The following is a 16785-nucleotide window of genomic DNA, read 5'->3' as shown; positions in this document are numbered from 1 at the left end:
TACGTGCCGGCCGCCCCGGATATAGACCGAGGTCTAGTAACGCTGTGTTTTTTGCACAGAGATGGTGTTTCGCGGTCTTATGCTGCGAGGCCCGGTACCTCCGGCTATCTCTCTTTACGCAAAACCCGCGTTGTGAAATCGCTACGCTAACGCAAAACCGTCTCTTTACATCGTCGTCGCGCAACACTATGAAAAAAGAAACATCGCGAATGCCGCACTGCGGAGGGTTGCAGCTGCGGCTTGGGCCCTGAAAGACGAACGAAGCTACTTTTGGCAACGCGACGATTCTTCCCGCAAAAGCTAACTTCGAAGTCGATCTTCGAAGAGACGAAAGCCGCGCGATTATTATTTGTGCTTTCGCAACGCTAGGATGCGCAAAAAGTCGCGATGTGCCCAACCGAGCTGATCGCTGGGACCTCGGGGGGGTCCATTGTTGCAGCTGCGGCATGGGCGCCTGAAAAGTCGAAACGAAGCTACTGGCAACGCGATTATCTTGTCGCTACGCTAATGCAACGAACAGAAATCCGAAAAAGATTACTTTTTATTTTATAGAAAGAGAGAGAGAGAGAGAATGACGAGACTCTGAAGACTTTGAAAAAGTCTGATAGAATTGCACAGTTGAAAAAACACGCGTTTATAGTTCGCAACGCTATATTCGAAGCGATTGTACTTCAATAATTCGAGGAAACAAACGCGTTTAGTTTCTATGTTCGCAACGCTACGATTTCTGTTCGAAATGAATCGAAGCAACGCGCCATCAAATTCGCAACGCTATTCGCAAGTCGCGGACGTGCCCATCCGCGAGCTGTTGTTGGGGCGCGCGAGGCCTGCACCCTTTGTGGCAGCCGCAGCATGGGCGCCTGCAAAGTCGAAGGGTATGCTAATTGCAACGCGATTACGTGGACGCAACGCTGATTCGATGGAACAGAGATCCAAAAGTTTTTTGGAGAAGCAAGAGACAAGCAAAAGATTTGCAAAAGCAAGTGGAATTTTAAGAATGAAAAATCTTGAAAATTCATCGACTCTTTGCAGCTACCGTGCACAACAAATCGAATGAAATCGCGATTATTTTACTCGCAACGCTATACATCGGAACTCGCGATCGTTTCATTCGCAACGCTGATTCCCGTCTCTGTTCAAAAATTGACTGAAAGCAACGCGCCAATCATTTTTCGCAACGCTAATTGCAAGTCGCGGACGTGCCCATCTGCGCTGATCGTTGGGGCGGCGAGGCCTGCCCATGTTCGAACTACTTTTCTACTGCTACACTAGTATTTTATTTCTACGAACGAGCACAGTGACAAAGCGGTAACGACAATAAACTGGCCCCTCGACAGTTTGTCGGAGGGGCCTCTTCAGCCTCTTTAGGCCTCTTCTTTTCTTCGGCGATTCGCCCGATGACCCTAGAACCTTACACGTGCTCCGCAGCTAGGTGCAATGCTGTTGGTGCAATGGAGCCGGTATCGTTTCGTTTCGAAAGCCCTAATTTCCCGCGCGTTCGCGTCCGCGACCGCGGAAGCTAAGAGAATCCTCGTAGGATCGATGTCGAGTCGTTAATCGAACGTCGTGCAACGTTCGACAATCGACTTCGAATCGAGTCCTTCGAGCCCTACCGGTGGCCGACTGTCGTTCGAATTCGCGGCCTACCCGTAAAAAGACGACAGCCGGCCCCGGCCCTACCTAACGTTTCACACACACACACACCGATAAGGTAAGTTACCTATCCTGCCTAACCCTATATTTAAAAAAATGGCAAAGCAATCGCACCAACACATTCACTCCACGGTTCTCACGCATACGTTGAGGTGCTAACCTGCGGAGAACGTCCCGGGACGCCTCTGACACCCCAACATGACCCATTCGTTTCATTCTGAGGTACATGTTAGTTCCTGGAATCGACTGACAATGGTAGCGATCATTGCGATTACATCGAATTTATGATTGAAAAGTTAGTTTCTCGGACGAGATTCTAATCGACTGGTAGCACTAGTCGTTCTAGAATAAATAGCATTTCGGTGGAGTTGAATTTTTTCAAGGCTCTTGCGAGAGCTTTTATCAAACCGTCTCAACCGATCAGAATGGAAAGTAAGTATAGTTCTTCTGTGCACACATATTTCGTCATACGGATTCACGTTGCACGACGCGGATCCGTATGGAATATGCTCGATTAAAGCTAGTTCCGATCTCAAAAAAGAAACCGACGCAACATCCACTGCCTAAACCACCATACAAGTGGACATTACGTCGTGCACGATGCGCTAGCCATTGTCAGTCGCTGTTATTAAATATCGTTCCATGCGCCGTTGCTCGCACCCTACCGAGCACGCTTGGGCACTCGGAAGGATTCGAGCAACGAGCATGGAACCTCTGATCTCTGAAAATCCTATCTAAAAAGAGCAATATTAGTATCGCGGGCTAAGATTCTATCCAATTGTTGAAAAATGACTCGACTTGGTTGAAAAGATTCCGTAATTTCTTGATGCGAGATATGGTTCATTTAATAATAAGAATTTATTTAATAAGAAGAGTTCATTTAATAATAAGAATTTATTTAATAAGAAGAGTTCATTTAATAATAAGAATTTATTTAACAATGAGAATTGATTTAATAATAAGAATTCATTTTAAATAAGAAACTTCATTACTCTGTACTTTAATAAATAACGATTCACCTATTGCGAAACGTCTTCTTGCACACGACCTCTAAATTCAATTAGGCGGTAAACAAAGTTATTCGATACATCGATGCAGCGAGTGATGCACCAACATCGTTTTTCTAACATTCGTATTACGACAATCGCGTATCGCGAGAGATTAATTTTTTGACCGATTAAAATTGACGGAATAAAATTATTAGAATATAGAACAATCGTAGGAAAATCGCGACGTGCGAGAAGACCCTGCCTAGCTAGGAAACAGATTACCGCTCAAAGGATTGCCGGGCAACCCTTTGGTCACTGTACTCGTTCAAATTGTCTACTGTTTTCTACGTAATAAATTGAATGCATTCACTCACTACTTGTTGGGATGTAAGATCACACTTGCATCCCTTCCTTCTTCGCTAAGCCCGACCGCGTGTTGCCTCTCGATCACAGCGATCCCCAGATCCACACGGCAATCCTCGATCAACAATCCAGACGTCTGTAACCATAGCAGGAAATTCGATTAAATTCAATCGCTGTGAAATTGTGAAAATAGTTTAGGACGAATAAAGGAGAAAAAACTGCGACGTACCCACACTTGGCGACGCTTGTTGACGTGACCCGATTATTCTTTTCTCCTTGGACTTCGAGGAAAACTGTGCAGCGGTCAGCCAAAAACCCACCCAAATACGGTAACCGTGGCCAACGATTAAATTCGCCGAAATATATACGCGGCGACGGATTCTCGAAGGAAAATAACCTTGACCGAGGCAACGAATCTGCGACGAAATTCGCGACACATGCGATCTCAAGCGCGGCATTTGCGACGGAAATCGCGACATTTGCGACAGAAATCGCGACATTTGCGATCTCTAGTGCGATCTCTAGCGCGATCTCTAGTGCGATCTCTAGTGCGATCTATAGCGCGATCTATAACGCGATCTATAGCGCGAAATGTCCCACAGGCCTAATATCCCAGCGGCCCAATATCTCAGCGACCGAATATCCCAGCGACCGAATATCCCAGCGACCGAATATCCCAGCGACCGAATATCCCAGCGACCGAATATCCCAGCGACCGAATATCCCAGCGACCGAATATCCCAGCGACCGAATATCCCAGCGACCGAATATCCCAGCGACCGAATATCTCAGCGATCGAATATCCCAGCGTCCGAATATCCCAGCGGCCCAATATCCAAGCGACCGAATATCCAAATTAAAAAAATAATTTGACTAAAAAAAAAAAATAATAAAACTATTTCAACGATATAATCCCGAAGAATAGAATTTTCCGAACGCCGAGTATTCCATTGTAGTATGGTGGACCGAAGATATCGCGGGGCCCACCCTTCCCTATTCGAAACTGCTGACCGAATGATTTGAGGAACATCGAATGCGCGAGCGCGGCCAGCGGACCCACCCTTACCGAACCGAGGCTGCCGAGCAAATGGTTTCGGCAATGAATCGAGGAGTCATTGACTCCGCGTCCCCTTGCCCTACTCCTTCGGTATTATTATTATTACGCCGCATACTACGGGTACTATATTTTCGACATCCTCGTGACGTATAATACTCGCGTCGATTTACGACTTATAGGAAAAACGGGGCCAGCCCGCTTTTCTCCCTTCGGATTAACGACCGGCTTTGTTTACGTACAAGTCGGTCGCTGTGTTATTGAATCGAACTCCTATCATTAGCAAATTTATTATTTTTGTCTTCGTCACCGTTCGAGTCGCACACGCGCATATACACGCTGCTTAGATTTTGCGTCGAAAAGGGTGCACGTGCCCCGTAATTATATTAACACTCGGAAAGGGGTGATTCCTGACGTCATTTGAAGCAACTTTTTCCTTAGCGAAAATGCAATCCGCTGCTTCGTTTACGAGTTATTAACGAAAAACATGGACCAATCGGAGGGCGAGCGCTGTCGGCTCGGAGCGGCCGAGAGCCAATCAGCGGAATTCGGCTTCGAGCGAGAGTTGCGACTCGGCCGCATCGACGTCAGTCGAGCTCGCGCCTCTCATTGGTCACCGTTTTTCTCTTATAACTCGTAAACGAAGCAACGGATTGCATTTTCGCCGAGGAAAAAGTAGCTTCAAATGATCTCAAGAATCATCCTTTTCCAGGCGTTGACATAATTATGGGACATTCGATGTACATATATTCAATTGCTGACGCATGTAGGTACATCGCATAACTGTTTTTTCTTAACGTTAATAATGCGATTAACACATCGAGACAAGCTGTTCGTAAAAAAACGATAATTCTAATGAATAATTAGATATATTTCAAAGCTCGATGAGAAACGGGTTACCATTGACCGATTATTTTGATTATTGTCGAGAAATAAATGAACATTAAATCATCGCCGTCTTAACGAATGCATAATACATCTCTTATTTTTCTTGACGCAATTAATGGTTTCTCGATCGCGTCACCAAAACTCGCGGAGCTAATTCAATTTGTCGTGTGACGCGCGCGAACGGGAAAACAGTCGTTGTTTTATTTCTATCCGTCCAGTCATGGAATCTGCGATCGAGCCGTGTTCTCGGCGAATATTTCACGTTTAATCGTATTCGGATATCGGCGAACAGGTTCCCGTACAATCTGTCCTGTGTTACGCAGCCTCGCAGCCTTGAAAGAGGTCGTTGTACGCGCCATAATGGTCGCAGCCATAAGCAAATTCCGGAAAAAAAAGAAACATCGAAATTAGGAAACGTTAGAGTTGCAAAAAACTCTCGGAATCCGATGGAGGATTCGCTGCTTCGAATCCGGAGCAGATTTGAAGCGAGAAAATCGTAAAAAGGCTGTCGCAATATCATAATCGACGAAATCAGAGCATCGGGTGAAATGTTGCAAGACGTGGGAAATGGTATGGAACCTAATGTTTTTGGAAAATTGGAAGTTGTGTTCGCATCTTTATTTAAATAAAATTTATACCTTTATCGTAGTGCGATTTTATTCAGAGAATATTTCGACTAATATTTTACTCGAACAATAGAAACAATAGTCGATACTTCTTCGTTGTGTTCACGCAGGAGCAATAATTTTAGCGAAATTTGCTGTCCGCCGATGAGTTTGAATTTTTGGGAAATTGGAAAATGTGTTCGCATCTTTATTTAAATAACATTTATACGTTTATCGGAGTGCAATTTTATTCGGAGAATATTTCGACGAATATTTTATTCGAACAATAGAAACAATGCACGATACTTCTCCGTTGTGTTCACGCAGGAGCAATAATTTTAGCGAAATTTTTCGTCCATAGATTAGTTCTTCGCGCGACACCGGCGAACTTTGATCCCAAACGATTCGTTGCGACACCACAGCCGGCTGGAAACCCGTTCTTTTTTCGTGGGCAAAATGATTTTAGCGTAGCTTCAAGGCTTAGTAGATCGTTGATATTCGTTTCGACATCAGCAGGAATACCGTGACGACGAAGATATCAACGATTATAATATTTACAGCGTTTTCGCAGATGCTTCGATTACGCAATCCGCAATTTAATTTGCCCCCCCCCCCCCCCCCGTTCTAACAGCGACGAATCATTTCGTCGACGAGCCCGTCGATGAATCTTCGGTTCCCGAACGGATCTGTTTGGTTTCTGACGTAGGCGTTCCATCGTGTCCCACGATATCCGCGCGTTTTTAAAAAACGTGCAAATATTTTCGCGAGTCCCTGGCCGCGATTTATGAGAAATATTAAAACGTTTCGTCGTTATTTACCTCCGCGGGGGAGTAACGGACCTCCCCCGCCTTCGGTCGATTCGCGAGCATGTTTAAAACACGAGCGTTGTTCATTCGTAGCGGACATTGTAACCGATAAAAAACATAATACGTCGATTGTTTGTAAATTTCCGAAAGTTAATTTTAGTCGACAATTCGCACGGGCGACGGTGCCAAGGTGGAACCTTGTAAATACGTTTATTGCAAGGTAAAGCGAATTTTGCTCGGACCTTCTCGAAGGAATTTAGAGATGCAACAGAAGTGTAAACAAAATGTAAACACCGTTGTGCACTGCAACGATATTCGATTTACGCTTGGCGAAGCTGTTTCGTTAGCGGTTGTTACTTTTTAATCGAAAATCGTCCGAACAGGTTTTACAACGAATAATTACCGAATTTTATACATTATTATGATAAAAACGAGTCGATCGAATTTAAAGAATTTAACAATTTTAATAATTGATTCAATTTAACTCGTTGAAATGATTAAGAAGTGAAATTAAACGTCTGTCGCGATCTCGGATCTTTTCGCAGACAATTTTTATTTCGCACAAAGACCCGCGGTCTAGTAATTATAACTGTAAGCTGCCGATTCCGACGAATTTCGTCGCGCATCATCGTCGTACTAGCAGCTGCATTGGCGGATCACAATAAGAATTCGTCGGCCCCGCGGCCTTCAAAAACCGTCTTGGCCGGCGTTGAGACACTTCTAACATCGCAGGATGTTATGAAAGACCACTTAACATACCTCCTAACCGGCCGTAATTGCAGTTCGCGTGAAAACTTCGTTCACGGAACACTGTCGCGGACGCGTGGCGATACGTGGCTTTGGTCATTTGCGTACCTTCGGTCATTCGCGCGCCTTTTCTTCGTCGTGTTACTACATTTCGAAGAATTCAGATCAAGGCGTTCGAGAACGGCTCTGCTCCGTTCAGGACTAACGACCGACCCGGCTGCCCCGGCGTTTAGGTAATCGCACGTGCGAAACGCAATTAGCCGTGCGATTTGTCCGCTCCGCGGCACACAACCGATCGGTCCTCTCTTCGTTCGCGCGGATGTCGCGTCGCGTTGTTTCGCCCGGCGATCGGGCAAAAATCGGCGACAGCTTCGCGAAAAATCGTCGCGGGACGACGATTCTTTTTTTAAATTGAAGCTGGAAATCTCTGCTTCGAGATGACGTCCCGCGACGTTTGCTTTCGCGCACCCCCGCCGTTCCAATAATTGAAACGCGAGGCCGCGTTCGCCGCGGCGAGAATCGCCGAGGTCGACGAAACGCGTCTCGAAACGCTTCGAAGGAAATTTTTTCCCGCGATGCCGTTCGCGGTCGAACGACCTTCGATTCTTCCTCTTCAATTTGAAAAAAAGTACACACGGCTGCGATTTTTTCTCGCGGAGTTACAGCACTTCGAAGTAACCCCTGCGCGTTCCACGGCGGTACCGAAGAGAGACGGTATCGAGTTTCTACCATGCAGATTGACCTTTGACACGGCGATCTTGTCGAAGTCGACGATGCTCGTCCTGACGCTCATCGCGTATCGTTTTTCTACTTTCTAGGAAAAAATTCATCGGTGGAGAAAGACGTTTATGACTTGGTACAGGGAGAGCTTCCGGGCGGACGACCTATGACCTTTCTCGATCCACGAGGTGAGTGTAACGCACTCTTCACGTTTAACCCTCGGACGGCGGGCCGGTTTTCACGACTGAGCTCTCTCGACGATCCTTGGAACAATTCTCAAGCATTTATTCCGCGATTTTTCGAAACTTCTGTAATATTTTTTTTTTATTAGAAATTTTCTAATCGCAATTCTTCAAATTGCAACTTTTCGATTACAATACTTTAATTACCATTTCGTCGTTAACATTTTTTAATCACAATATTTCAATTGCGATCTTTCAGTTATAATTTCTACGTTGACATTGTTCAATTGCGATCTATCAATTACAATTTCTTCGATAAAATTGTTCGATTGCAATATTTCGATTACAATTTCTTCGTTAAAATTGTTCAATTACAATATTCTAATCACGATCTTTTAATTACAAGCCACGCGTCCATTTTTCTGCGCAATCAGACCGCGAATTAGGAAGAAATTACTGTGTCGGATGTGTACAAAAGAAAGAAATCGACGAGATCCCGGATGCAAAACTAAATCGCACGGAGACACGCGCAATATATCTTACAGGTTGTCAACTAAATTCTTGACTCGCTAATGACAATCAGCCACTGTCGATTCTTCATAATTTATGTCCTCTTCGCGACGACTGATTATACAAATAGATTCCGACGATTCTCACGTTCTTTTTCCTGTACGTGCGACCACATTGCACGACAAACAATCGAGAAAAAATAAATAAAAAAAAAAAGAAAAAAGTGAACATTACGCGACAATAACGCCATTATGTTACGTAAATGGCTTATTCTTAGACAGTTCGAATCAGCGCGATTTACGACGCGGAACACGCGACACGTTAACGACGCGGTCCAAATCGACGGTTTCAGCAACGCGTTTTCGAGACGCAAGGATCGTTTTATATAGATCGATCGAATTCGTCTCGACGTCGGCTACAACGCGACGACCGAGAAGTCGAGGCGACTTCAATATTCTTATTTAAACAAAATATATTCCTTTCTGTTTTTCACGTCGACGTTCACAGAAGACCGAGTACTAATTCATCTCTGTTGGAAACGTGTTTTCGTCGAAGCACCATTTTTTTTCTTTTTTTTTTTTACTGAAAAGTTGCGACAACGTACCAGTGACAAACGACGTTTGCACATTTTTAATTTATCATTAGTACGTTTCTCGCAGAAACGTGAAGTATATTCATTTCGTTGAAACGCGAAGTGAAATAATTTCGTCGAAGTACAAATTGCAACGGTCTCTTAAAAAAATACCTCGTTGAAAATTTCATCCGACTGATAACAACCGGCGACAACAGTAATTGCAACAATAGTTAGCGTGAACATTTCGCAATCGACGTTTAAAGATTCCAAGGGAACCGGCGTTGATAAAGCGATACAGCAATGTCTCCCTTACTGACGCTCAAGAATGGTGCACAAAAATGGACAATTTGGGAAGAGGAGATACGATTGTTCGAGCCTTGCGGCTCGTTTTTATAATTATGGACAATTTATAACTATAAAAATAAACCGCAAGGCTCGAACAATCGTATCTCCTCTTCCCAAATTGTCCATTTTTGTGCGCAATCTGGGCGTCGATTAGAGAGACATTACTGTATTTCTTGATTTTATCGAGATCCGAATTTAATATATTATTATATATACATTTAATATCTAATGTCATATATTATATGATATTATATTGTTATATATTATTCTATAATAATTAATATAATATTGGAACATAATATTTGCCCAAAAGTAAAGTCTGACTACAATAAGTTCTCTCTAATTGATGCTCAGCTCGTACAGAAAATTGGACAATTTGGGGAGAGATGCGATTATTCGAACCTTGCGCGACTCGTTTTAATACATTTATTTATACTATCGATAACCATAAAAAACGAGCAACAAGGCTCGAACAATCGTATCTTCTCGTCCAAAATTGTCCATTTTTGTTTACAGTCTCAGCGTCGATTAGGAAGCATTTACAATATTTAATTACAGAATCATTAACCCGAGAAAGATAACCTACGTCGCAGAGGCGCCTGCGAAATAAACAACTGACTGCACCGTTTTCATAGAGGTCTAGTGATTTAAGTTTAAAATTACTTAAAATATAAAAAAATATAATATAAATGCATTTTATTTTTACAATAATGCCAAACCTTTAGAATGACTAGATTAACTTAAATAAATATCCATTGTTAGTATAAAATTGACGCCTTAGAAAAGCATGCGCCTCTGAAGCGTATGGTTATCTTTTACGTACGTTGTCATATGGTTATCTTTCTAGGGTTAAGGGAGACATTACTGTAATTCGAAGCAGGAGCAGCTTGCTTCTTCATATTTCCCGCAGGAAGATTCGATGCTCGGATAATCGTTGCCAGTTGGCTTGGCTTCTATTATAGTCCTTGATCTCAATCGACAGATCACTATCCACCGTTCCGTGGAACGTGGGTGGATAGTTGGAAGCTGTGCTCTTCGTACTTGACCATCGTCGCGGAGCAATGCGGCGACGTTAAGCGCATCGCAAACAATTATGTAAAATGAAAGCCGATGCGCCGATTCATGTTGCAGAACGTTCGTTCGTTCGTTCCATTGCGAACGAAACTATGACGCACGTGTGTGTGTCCGGCCGTCGTCGCGTTTCGCGTTCGATTAGAGCACCGAAAAATGCACGCGCGCGTCACCGTTGCAACGCGGCCACCGAGCATGCACGTGAAGAAAGACAGGGAAGTGTAGTAATTCGCGTCGGAATCGCGGATTTGCATACGGTGCAACAGTTGCAAAGGTGCGAAGCGCGCGGATCTCGTTTTACGAGCGCGTTCGCCGAGCGGAATTTTTAGCCCAAGCTGAGCAATTGTTGGATTTACGGTCTTCGGTAACGAGCCTGTCTTCTTTATTTCCTTTGTCGCCGTTTGCTTTTCCACAGTCGGTTTATTTGCCGAAAGACGGCACGCTTGTTCGGGCTACGAGATTTTCACGATTTTTTCCCTGAAAACGTCGAGCCGTAGAAACCGGGTGTCCAGGTGTCCGGCAAAAACACGGATGCTTGCGAAACGGGAACACCGAAGAGAAGCCGGGCACAGTGGCATAATGCATAACAGCGGCGTGCTGGCGTAGAAGTAGAATAATTTCTTCTTCCCTTTTTTTTTTTTTTTTTTTTTTTTTAATATAAGGCGTGCCACGTAAAGCGACGACGACGAGTTTCGCCGATGTCTCGCTTCGCGACAAAATTGCCGAATATCCGCGCGCTTGTCTCTCTTGATTCTAATTGGAAGCAACGCATCGTTATGCGACCGATCGATCGCGCGCGGTCGGCCGCGTTTCACCCTGCGGGTGAAAAATGGATCAAGGTATCGATCACAACGGCGCACGGGTTACCAAACGAGACGTTCTTTCCACCGCTGCAATCCGCCGAAAACGTCGCGGACGGCTTGCATAACGCATCATTTTATAACTCGCTAACATGCCCGGTCCGCGATCGGAATACGAATGTCGGCCAGGTTCATCGGCGACGCGTTTTCCAATCCGATTCCTAGCGATCCTTAATGCCGCGATTTTGTCGCGAATTCTTCTGACCAAGATCGTTCCGCAGACTTCGGCAAGTTCTCCCTAATTGACGATCAGCTTGGAAACAAAAATTATATATATAATATATAATATATTATATTATTATATTATATTATATTGTTATAATAATAATATTATATAATAATATTATTAATATATTATAATATATAATATATATTATACAATATATATATAACAATATATAATATATTATATGTTAATATACAATAATATATAATACATAATATATATTATAAGTATATTATAGTAATCGTATATTATAGTAATCGTATCCCTCTTTGTAAATCGTCGATTTTAGTGTTCAGTCCGAGCATCGATTAGGGAGAATTTACTGTAATTTGTCGGCTATCCGCTTCCGTTTTCGAGAAGATAAAAAAAATTAAGGATTTTTCAAGATTTCGACGCGGCCTTTGTACGGCTTGATCCGGATCCGCGCGAAGGATTTATCTCGGATAAGTGCAACCGTAATCAGCTCACGGCTTGTTTTGTCGAATTAACTCCCGACAGATTCCGCAGCCTAATGCGATCGTCGGTCGACCGTCGGCGGCAACTCCGGCGCATTTATAACGGGTCACTCGCTTCGCCACTCCAATCCAAATTCCTTGACCCTTTATCTTTATCGAAGCCTCCCGTGGGATCTACCGATGCGTTCGCATATCGCGAGCTTGAACGCGAACGATTTTAGAACATTACGGATTACAATTTGCGGCACGTTACGCGCGCAACAGTCGCTGATTGTTACGGATAAAAATTGCGGAATTTATTCGACGAATTTATCAGACATATTCTTAGAATACAATTTTATTCGAATCGTTGTTCGAATGCAGTTTCATTGAAATCGTTGTTCGAATGCAATTTCATTCGAATCGTTGTTCGAATGCAATTTCATTCGAATCGTTGTTCGAATACAATTTCATTCGAATCGTTGCTCGAATACAATTTCATTCGAATCGTTGTCCGAATGCAATTTCATTCGAATCGTTGTTCGAATGCAATTTCATTCGAATCGTTGCTCGAATACAATTTCATTCGAATCACTGTTGGAATACAATTATATTCGAATCCGTTGTTCGAATACAATTTCATTCGAATCGTTGCTCGAATACAATTTCATTCGAATCGTTGTCCGAATGCAATTTCATTCGAATAGTTGTTCGAATGCAATTTCATTCGAATCGTTGCTCGAATACAATTTCATTCGAATCACTGTTCGAATACAATTATATTCGAATTCGTTGTTCGAATACAATTTCATTCGAAGAATTTATTCGAATCGTTGTTCGAATGCAATTTCATTCGCAGAATTTATTCGAATCATTGTTCGAACAACATTTTATCCGACGAATTTATCCAACTCGTTGTTCGAACAGCATTTTATCCGACGAATTTATCCAACTCGTTGTTCGAACAGCATTTTATCCGACGAATCTATCCAACTCGTTGTTCGAACAGCATTTTATCCGACGAATTTGTTCAACTCGTGACACGAATAAAACTTCATTCGAACGACGCCCGGCTTTTTTAGGGCGCCACAAGGGTCGCGGGGTGCAAATCGACGATTCGGTGCCGTTTGAAATAGTATTCGCGTTGGGTTCGCTTTCACCGGGAGAACATCTCCGCGCCGCGATGCTTCGGCGGCCTAATCGTCCACCGTACGAAAATTAGATGTTCATTAGCAGTCGGTGATCGGCTTGTTTACATTGTCTCCGATGACTTCGCTATATGTGCACGCGATTTCCGACACGTCATCGTGGGTTCGCGGTACCACGTGTGTGTGCTATGTTTCTCGAATTCCCCGAGTATGCGTCGAAACGTATTCGCAGCATCCCGGCGCGAAAATTTCTGAAAAGTCTCGGGTCCTATGACGGTGCGCGCCTCGCTTCTTCGTGTTTCCGCTGGGAAAACATCGCTAATTGATCGCCAATGTTTCCTCACCGCGATCGTGACAAAATACAGACATTGGACAGCGTAAGTGGCTAAATAAAACCGGCCGTTTCTTATTATTTTTTCTCGGCCGCTCGACGAAATTATACCACAGACAAATTTTCGAGAAATATTGTACAACTTTGACCGTCGACAACTCCGCGAAAAATCGTCGTAGGACGATGACTATTTTTTTAAATTGAAGCTCGAAACTTCTACTTTAAGACGATGTATCTTGATTTCAATTTATTCGATAACGTTGATCGTTGCACGCTCGCCTCTGCAACCCTTTAATTGCGAGGCCGTACCGAAAATCGCCGAGTTCGAAGAAACGCGCGGACTCCGTAAAATTTTTTTCCGGCATGCCGTTTCCAGCAGAACGAAGCTCGATTTTTCCGCTTCGATTTAAAACAAGAGAGACGGGGCTGCGATTTTTTTTCGCGAAGTTACAACACTTCGAAGGGGACCTTGCATTTTTCTCCGAAATAAATTGATCGATCAAGGTTCTCGTATCTTCAGAATTCCGTCATTTTGACGGCTGATTTCCCCGTATTATCACTGTCAATTTTGCCGAATTATGCAGAGGTAGCAGAAAAATTCATTTTTCAATATTTGCAAGTAATTCCGTCAACTATGTTTGCAAGACGTGGCACGCTCGACGTGTTAATGGTACAGGACGGATTCATTAAACATTCTCTTTGAATTGTTTAAGTTTTGCTTAACGCGATCCTGTTTCCCGCTTCGTCGCAAACGGCATTTTTTCATAAACGCGCTGCGATCTGCCGGAGCAGTAATAATTATCGGGCCGCCGATAATCACCGGAAGCTATACACAACAGTGCATTGCATCCAACTGGATGCATAGCGCATGCCACTGCGAGCGTGATTCGAGGATGAACGAATTCTAGCCGCTTATAATACGTGCATCCCCGATTTCCGAGCGTTTCCGTCTTGCTAGCGAAGAATTTTCGGAGAATATTCGAACATCGTACGATAGAATAAAAATTCGCATTGAAATTTTAAAGATTTTAAAGTTGACACATTTTACGACGAAGAAGATTTCCTTTGAAAATTTATGACGAAGATTTCCATTGGAAATTAATAGAATTAAATTGAATTTAATTTTGTCGCATCTTAAATATTTTTATTCCTCCGTACAATCGTTCGCTTGATATTTATATATAACTGCTTTTATTTATTATAACTGCCGTGCTTTATTATAACTGTGTTGCTTCGGCACGAATGTTAATTCAATTGCTACCTTTACTTATCGTGGCCTGGGAATATCCGATACTTGGGTTGCCACTACCGTTAAGTCGATTCGATGCTGAACTATTAGATGTACCGCGTGTCCTGTATGAAACGGACCACACAAAGACTGTGGTCATTAGACGATTGTTTAGATGCGTCAGTGAGTAACAATATATTCGGAAACAAAATGTTTCTCATAATTTTCGATTGCCACCATAATATTTCTCATAATTTTTGATCGCCACCATAATATTTCTCATAATTTTTGATCGCCACCATAATATTTCTCATAATTTTTGATTGTCACCATAATATTTCTCATAATTTTCGATTGCCACCATAATATTTGTCGAACGATATTTATCGAATTACAGTAATGTCTCCCTAACCGACGCGTTCGGATTGCGCACGAAAATGGACAATTTGGGAAGAGGAGATACGATTGTTCGAGCCTCTTGCGGCTCGTTTTTTTATATTTCTCGACAATTCGTAACTATGAAAACGAACCGCAAGGCTCGAACGATCGCATCTACTCTTCCCAAATTGTCCATTGCATGTGGACAATCTGAGCGTCAATTAGAGAGACATCGCCGTATGTGGAAACACCAAGCTGTAGATTAGAGATTAGAGATGCGAGATAAAAAAAAAACATCATCCGTCTCGAAATGAAATGACGAAAGAATTCCGATGGAAATCGCTCACTTGTCTAAATCAAATAAGATACAAGGTTGATGTCGAGCATGTCCGAACAATCATAAACGACGATTGCAACACACGTGGCAGAAACCCACGCACAATGTACATTCTCTATTTTAAAGTACTTTCATCCGAAGTGGAGAGAAGCGAAGTATAGTAATTATTCTTATCTGTCTACTTATACAATTTCCTCTCCTCGTTCTTTCTGCGATGATTACAGCGGAAATAATAATACTGCTGAAGCTTCTCGTGCGTCGTTTCCAGATAAATAAAAACATTCAAGTATTAAGTAAATTAAATAGAAAGAATAAAATTTAATCGATTAGACGAAACGAATAATATATATATATATATATATATATATATATATATATATATATATATATACTGAATGAATGAAATTCGATCGAGAAAATCAAATCGAATGAATGGAATAAAGAAAATGAAATGAAATTGAATCGAATGAAGAAAATAGACTGAAATAAATTGCATAAAAAAGAAATACAAATAATACGCGTTCGCAAGCTGTAACCAATAAAAATAACATTAAAGAGAGCTTGATTCTCGCGTTTCGTGGATGTTGGAGCTGTGGAAGAGGGATCATTATTAAAGTATCGCTGATGAATGGACCCGCGGATCATTATGCATTTACGACGTTCAACACCGACCTCACCGAGCCGGTCATGGGTGACCGGTTTCAAATTTAATTCGAAAGAGTATTTCGAGATATATAGTAAGCTCCGCTGTGGACAGGATGAATGGCGTCGTCGCGTTTATAATCCATTCATACGCGGCCGATTCAAGATATTCGCTCGGACCCGCTTCTCGCCGGGAAGAAATTCTTCCCGCGAGCGAAGGTATTTCTCGGCCAAATGAATCAACCGAACCCGTCGACGGGCCCTGCACGGATGGTGCAACGCGTATAAAGTTACACACAACGTGGACGGATTTTTAATCAGGCTCTTCTTCGCGCGTCTCCAATCACCGCCGATCTCGGCGGCTTCTGCCGGGCGCGCTGCACTTGTCGCGGCTATCGGGATATCGATATTCAAGCCACATTTTTTACAAAATTTTAAAAAGTCCCCGAAAGGGGCAAACGGGCCCTGAAAAGCGCGCAGATCCAATTTACCCTGTAACTACCCTCAAGACAAAAAGGACAAGTTTTGCAGGGTTGAAATTGTGCAGGGATGTGTTCGAACGGTATAATGATCGTTAAAAACACCTCTAAGGGCAGTTTTGACCGTCTTAATCGGCCGGGCCCTTTCTTCGATCTCGTCGGTGCTCGTCGGCGCACGCGCCATAGGATGACCGAAGGGCGCGACGACACGCGTA

At 43.0% G+C, this 16785-nt stretch overlaps 1 protein-coding gene across 4 annotated transcripts in view; it reads left to right on the top strand.

The window, feature by feature from the left end:
- The window catches only part of LOC117220473 (fatty acyl-CoA reductase 1), a 70447-nt gene that overhangs the window by 13372 nt on the left and 40290 nt on the right, over window positions 1-16785 (top strand). For all 4 annotated transcript variants that reach the window (XM_033470456.2, XM_033470453.2, XM_076522520.1 and 1 more), the window contains exon 2: window positions 7924-8013. The gene's annotated coding sequence lies outside the window, so the exon portion shown is untranslated. The remainder of the gene's footprint in view (window positions 1-7923; window positions 8014-16785) is intronic.

This window comes from Megalopta genalis, chromosome 5 (genome assembly GCF_051020955.1).
Source record: "Megalopta genalis isolate 19385.01 chromosome 5, iyMegGena1_principal, whole genome shotgun sequence".
Classification (NCBI taxonomy): Eukaryota; Metazoa; Arthropoda; class Insecta; order Hymenoptera; family Halictidae; genus Megalopta; species Megalopta genalis.
This window is presented reverse-complemented; position numbering and strand designations above follow the sequence as displayed.